Source organism: Octopus sinensis, linkage group LG21 (genome assembly GCF_006345805.1).
Source record: "Octopus sinensis linkage group LG21, ASM634580v1, whole genome shotgun sequence".
In the NCBI taxonomy this organism is placed as follows: domain Eukaryota; kingdom Metazoa; phylum Mollusca; class Cephalopoda; order Octopoda; family Octopodidae; genus Octopus; species Octopus sinensis.
This window is the reverse complement of record NC_043017.1, coordinates 7,408,803-7,416,302: the sequence shown is the minus strand read 5'-3', so window position 1 is coordinate 7,416,302 and position 7,500 is coordinate 7,408,803. Positions and strand designations below refer to the sequence as shown.

Below are 7,500 nucleotides of genomic sequence, written 5' to 3'. Positions count from 1 at the left end.
TGTATTATTATACATGTGCAAACATTTGAGGAAGGCAAAAACAAGTATTAAGATGGCTGCTAATCATCCCCCTACATACAGCAGAGAATGGATGGGAGAATAAAGGTTAGGGTTTAAGTAAAGATAAATAATGCACGGAAATTCATTAAAAGGTTAACAGAGAAATTTTACTATTGTACTAGTTCAATCACTGATGGCACCATTTTATATTTATTTATCCGCTTTCTTTATGTCTCTAAGTATGTAGAGCATGATTAAAGAAGTTGCGGATGGTGATGGTGGGGGAGATGGTAATGTCAACAGCTCAACCAAAGTAGAAATGTAATCAACAGTTGTAAGGTAAAGTACATTCTTGGATGTTTATTGATCTTTAGAAGGAAGATATTGAATAAGTTTTGTAAGAAAGTTGGTGAGAGGTCGATGAGAGGAAGAGACATACATAAACTGTTGTCACTTTATAAGACATCACTGGGGGGGGGGGGGAGAAAAGGAGGTTAAGATAAACAGTAGGTCAAGGATATGTGTGTGTGATGGTTAGATGGGTGATGTGAGGAGGTGAGAGTATGTGTGTGAGTATGAGACTAAAGATATTGATGAAGCACATGGTTTGGCAAGAACAAAGTGGAAGGTTATATATAACAGGTGAGTCATGTAATGTAACACATGTGGCTCAACATGGTACATGTGAGAGTTGAGATATAAGGCAACAAATGTGAGCCAACAAATACAAACCACCATGTAAAAAGCATCAGGTGTGAACCGACAGATGCGAAAACAGAATAAAATATTACAGATGCAATACTAAGTAAAGCAGACGAACAAATGAGAAGACATCAATGCTTTAACAGATACAAACAAACAGATGTAAACAAACAGATGCAAACCAACAGATGAAAGTAAGCTCACAGATGCAAGCAACAGGTGTCAAGTGACAGATGTAAACACATAAATACAAGCAACAGATGCAGTGGCTGGTGCAAACAAGAGAAGCAAGCAACACAGGTTCAAAGTGTCAGTTGAAAACATACAAATGCAGCAGGTGCAAAGTGAGGGATGTGAACATAAATGCAAGCAACACGTGCAGCAACAGATGTAAGCTAAGGGATGAAAACAACACGGGTTCAAAGAGTCAGATGTAAGCTGACAGATGCAAATTTAACAGATGCAAACGGAAAATGAAAAATACTGGCAGATATATCAGTTGACAGATGCAGTATCAAAGATCCAAGCCAAATGATATAAACCAAAAGATGTAGAGAAATGGGATATTATCTAAGTTATCTGATACATGATACAACACAGGAACAGAAACAGCCAACAGACCCACAAACATTTACAACACATGGATAGAATATATCAAAACATCAATAGCTACCATAAAGTTTTTGAGACCAATTCTGATACAAAACGGAAATATGAAGTGGTTTAATTTGGAGAGAGAGAGAGAGAGAGAGAGAGAGAGAGAGAGAGAGAGAGAGAGAGAGAGAGAGACTGGTGATGAGGTTTGGCATTCTAGTTTTGTATATGCTACCATTGCTATCTATTAGAATGACAGTTATTTCAGTAAGTTGTCAGAGATAAACATTGGTATTTGTTTACGCATTCATTTAGATAATGGTTATGGTTTCTGCTATCATTTATTACAATGCTATCAAAGTAGGGTGATTCTCAAAGACAATCAGAGATATACTGGGTTAGCCAGAGTTACTCCATGACAGCAAGAGGTACTCCAAGACAGCTAAGGTTACCAAAAATAACAAAGGGACACTTCAAGACAATCAAAAATACTCTAAAACAACAAGAGTATTCTGAGACAAGAAGAGATATTCTGAGACAATCAGAGTTACTCCAAGACAAACAGAATTACACTAAGACAACCTGAGATACGTCAAAGCAACCTGAAATGGTCCATTACAAGAAGAAATTCTCCAAGACAAGCTGGGACACATAAATGGCTTGCGATTGACCAAGAAGCACATGGAGACAAAGAAACAGAAATGAAGAATCTTAATTCCCATTCCTGTTTTCTCATCATCAATTCTATGTAAACCCTCATAATTTTTGTAATTAGTACTTGTAATTAATAGCCATGCAACCATCCTCCTTGTGGCAAATAAGGGATAAAAAAATTGGATAAAGCTCCTTCTTAAGGGCTGTTTTCCCAGTACTTGTCATATATATATATTGCCCATAAAGTGAGATGCTGGTCCGTTGCAGGAATATTCATGTTTGGCAGCTGAGTAGAGTGGAACAACATGAAGTATTTTGTTCAAGAACACAATGCACCACCTGGTCCAAGAATTGAAACTATGACCTTACGATCATGAGTCTGGGTGCTAACCACTGAGCCATATGCCTCCACTTGGCAACTGATGAAACAATTATTATTCAGGGTTGGAGGTATCAACCAAACAACCTCTTCTCAAAATTGCTGGCCTTGTGCATCCAAGCCAAATAATGTAAACCAAAAGATGTAGAGAAATGGGATATTATCTAAGTTATCTGATACATGATAAAACACAGGAACAGAAATAACCAATAGACACACAAACATTTACAACACATGAACAGAATATATCAAAACATCAATAGCTACCATAATGTTTTTGAGACTGATTCTGATATACAAACACATTATTATTATCACTATCATCATCATCATCATTATTATTATTATTATAAGGCGGCAAGCTGGCAGAATCGTTAGCACACTGGGCAAAATGCTTAGCGGTATTTCGTCTGCCGCTACATTCTGAGTTCAAATTTTGCTGAGGTCAACTTTACCTTTCATCCTTTCAGGGTTGATGAAATAAATACTAGTTTCAAACTAGGGGTCCATGTAATCAATTAGCCCCCTTCCCCAAAAAGTTTTTAAGGCCTTGAGCCTAGAGTGGAAATAATTATTACAAGGTTTTTTTGTCTGATATAAATGGTTTCACCTCAACATGGCTCCACATGTTGCCTTTTTCCTGCACCACACAACAGAGAATACAGCATCTTTACATTCACTTGTGTCACATGAGACTCAACCTGGGAGGAATAATAGCCAGATGTCCTGAAATAACGCCCTACCTTAATAAACAAAAGGTATTGTAGTCCTACACAACAATATGCCTCGAGGTGGGTGGATGGAAAATAACAGACAAATTAATCATGTCTGGAATGCCTTTCATCAAATTGGTTTGCTGGATTAAGACTAGCATCCTGGGGCAACGGCAGCAACAACAACAACAATAGAAGCAACAGCCTGAAAAAACTGTCTGTATTTAAGCATTGAGGAGTAATGAGAAAATAGACATGGCTGTGTAGTTATGAAGCATTATTTGCCCAAGGTGTCATGCAGGGGGACTGAACCTGAAACCATAGCTGTGTCTGTTTTCCATACAGGCATGGATGGGTTGGATGGGTCATCAGAGTCAAGGGGAGTCCTGCACTAGGACCCTATTGTGTTCACATGTTTCAGTTCTGGCATAGTTTCTATGACTGGGTGCTCTTCCAAACACCAAATACTCTACAGAGTGTACTAAAAGCATTTTGTTTTGGCACCAGCATTAAAGAGGTTGTCATACTCCCAGCATGACAAAAGGGGCCTCTTAGTGCTATGTTATCAGGTCAACACAAAAAAGTGAAACTGCCAGTTGACATGCAAGACAACAGTTATTTTATTGTATTTTATGAATTTATATTTTAATTACAGAGTGTACTGAGTGAATCTGATCATAGCATCAGCACTGGGGATGTATGTAAATCATAAGAATCCAGGGGAGAGAAAAGGGGCAATGGTTAAGATGTGGGACATTGAGAGAAAGATCCCTTAATTTCACAAAGCTTTGTGATAGAAGAACGCCAGAGGGATGGAGAGGTAGAAAGAGAGTGGGAAGTGGAGGTAGAGAGGGGGTTGGAGAGGGGTGAGTGAAAGGATGAGAGAAGGGAGACTGGAGAAGGGGAGAGGAGAGAGGGTGAAGGAGAGGGAGGAGAGAGGGTGAAGGAGAGGGAGAAAAGAAAGGGAGAGAGGAAAGAGAAAGAAAATAGATGAAGAGACAGACAGTAAGAGACAGAAAGAGAGAGAAGGGTTAAGTGATGACGATGGTGGGTGGGTGGGGGTGGTGTTGATTAGGGAGAGATCAAAGTCCAGTACAGTTCCACGCTATATGGGGCAGAGAACAAGGAACAGTGAACATGAAAGAATAGGGTTAGAATGGTGTAGAGAAAGGGATGAAAGGATGATGAAAAGGAGGAGGAACACTGATGGAGGCAGGGGTCAGAGAAAGATGAAAGGTGTGGGAGAGAGTGTCAATGAAGTACAGGGGACAAAATGATGAGGTCAGCAAGGACATTGCAGCTATCATTACTCTCCCCACCCGTTTTTTTCTCAGGGTGGGCATCTCTTTGCTGTGTTTGTGGATAGGATGAGGTGCAAGTCTTCTCAAAAACATCACTTGTCATCTCTTTTACATCTCTCTCTCTCTCTCTCCACTCTTACCCTCTCTCTCTTGCTGCCTCTCTCTCTCTCCCTCACCCACCCTCTTCCTCTCTCTCTTTCTCTTGTTGCCTGCCTCTCTCTCCCCTCTCTTACTCTCTCTCACTCTCTTGCTGCTGCCTCTTTCTCTCTTTCTGTATATATGCATATCTATCTTTTGCTTGCTTTAATCATTGAACCACAAGCCATGCTCGAGAGGGGGGTGGCTTGAAGATTTTCGTCCTACAAATCAACCCCAGGACTTATTTCTTTTTAAGGCCAGCTACTTATTTTATCAGTGTCTTTGGCCAAACTGCAGAGTTATAAGGATGCAAACAAACCAACACCAGTTGTCAATAAGTAAGACGAGGGAGGAGCAAACACAAACATGACATACACACATGTGCAGAGGGCTTCCTCACAGTTTCTGTCTATCAAATTCACTCACTAGGAACTGGCTATTCTGGGACTGAACCTGAGACCACATGGTTACAAAGTGAGCTCCTTAACCACACACCCATGCCTATATTTTATATACACATACATGTGTGTGTGAAGGAGAAACAATAAGACATAGATAACATAATGGTGTTGAAATAGATAGAGAGAAATAATGAAAGGCAGAAACATAAACACACACACACACACACACACAAAGCATTTAACCAAATAAATACATTGACATACATATATTTGGGGTAGGGTGGAATGATTTAAACTATATTTTTTTTAAAATTTATCATTATTATTATTATTTTGCGAATGCTTTTTGTAATTCTTAGTGTCAGCTTTCAAAAAAAAAAAAATTAAGTGGAATGTGAAAAACAAAGCAATTATCCAGAAGGAAAAATAACAATCAGGGCACTTAATTACACACACACACACTCACACATATACACACACAAGTGTGTGTATATATGCACACATACATGCTGCACACATACATGCTGCACACATACATGCTGCACACATACATGCTGCACACATACATCCACCCACACTTCTCTCTTGTATGTATGTATGTATATCTATCTATCTATATATATATATATATATGTGTATATATATATATATATATATGAGAGAGAGAGAGAGAGACAGATAGACAGACAGATAGAGAAGGCAGGACACATGAGAAGAGCAAGAATCCAGTGTGTTGAACATTCACAGAATTATGACATGATTCTCAATGAAAGGTTACACACTACTTTTCGAAAGTGTTGTGATGCTTCGTCTTTCAATTGTTCTGCTAATTGGTACAAATGATTTATATCTACCTCTGTGCTGAGAAAGGTTACATCATGGTGTATACAACCATATAACTGCCTGTCTAACCATGTTTACATTGTATATGTATACATACAAACATACACATGGATATATATATATATATATATATACACACATATGCATATATAAATACACATATATATACATGCGCGTGCACACACACACACACACACGTCTGACGCAGTTTCATGAATGTGTATATATATATACATACATATATATATATAATATATATATATATACATACACACATATATATATATATATATATATATATATATATACATACATATATATATATATATATATATATATATATATACTAACTGTGTTGAGTGCTACATTTGTATGTTTACTTAACTGTACAAAGGGATGCTGAAAAGGTTCCTAGCTTTAAGGGTATCACGAAAGGCTTGGTTGGAGGCCCCAACCTTCCAAGTTCTTATACAGGGATAAGAAAAACTGAAGGACTGCTGCAATAAGTGTGTGAACCTGAGAAGGGAATAAGTTGAATAAAATCATAATCAACTGATTCTCCTGTATTTTCTTTTACCCAAAACCAGGAACTTTTCTGCAACCCCCTCATATATATCTTTCAACTTTTACTTGTTTCAGTCATTGGACCGTGACGATGCTGGGACATAGCCTTAAAGGGTTTTAGTCAAACAAATTGACCATCCCCAGAACCTATTATTTTCAGCCTGGTACATATTCTGTGTCTTTTTGCCAAACTGCTAAGTTACCAGGATGTAAACAAACCACCACCAGTTGTCAAGTGGTGGTGGGGGGATCGAACACAAATACATACTCACATATGTGTGTGTGTGTACATGATGGGCTTCTTTCAGTTTCCATTTACTAAATCCACACACAAGGTTTTGTTGGCCCAGGTGGGACTGGACCCAGAACCAAGTAGTTGGGAAACAATGTGAGTGTGTGTGTGTGTGTGTGTGTGTGTGTGTGTGCATACACAGCTGAGTGAAGAAATTAAAGATAGCAGTAACCAACACATTGTAATACTAAACCCAGAAACTGTAATTGGTATTTTAAGCTTTATAGAACGTACACATGTTTCCACAAGTCAATTGTTATTGTTACGTAAGCAAAGTAATCGATTCACTTTCTTGGTATTATAAGCAAAGAAGATGTGGAGATATGTTCATGCCCAAATATACCCAAGATAATGGCAAGGAAATGATAGATCCAATTGGCTCACATAATGACAACCGACTTACAGAAACACGTGTATGCTATATAAAGCTTAAAAATACAAATTATGTTTTCTGCATTCATTATTACTATTAAGCAGATTGATTTCTGCACATTAGCCAATCATAAGATACAATGGTTATAACCAAACCATGTTGGGAATTCTAAGGCTAAAAACAATGTGAAATGCATAGTGATCAATGATGTACAACAACATCTGATGATCTAGTCAATACCTATTTCTTTACTACCCACAAGGGGCTAAACATAGAGGGGACAAACAAGGACAGACAAAGGTATTAAGTCGATTAGGTTGCCCCCAGTGCGTAACTGGTACTGAATTGATCGACCCAGAAAGGATGAAAGGCAAAGTCGACCTCGGCAGAATTTGAACTCAGAACGTAAAGACAGACGAAATACCGCTAAGCATTTTGCCCAGCGTGCTAACGTTTCTGCCAGCTCACGCCATAATGATCTAGTCAATACCATAACACCAGAATACCTGTAGGTTTTGACATATGAAGATCCAACTGACTGCAACA

General features: G+C 38.3%; 1 protein-coding gene across 3 annotated transcripts in view; it reads right to left on the bottom strand.

Annotated features, from left to right (window-relative positions):
* The window catches only part of LOC115222850 (G protein-activated inward rectifier potassium channel 3), a 305,798-nt gene that overhangs the window by 134,686 nt on the left and 163,612 nt on the right, over window positions 1-7,500 (bottom strand). The window lies entirely within an intron of this gene.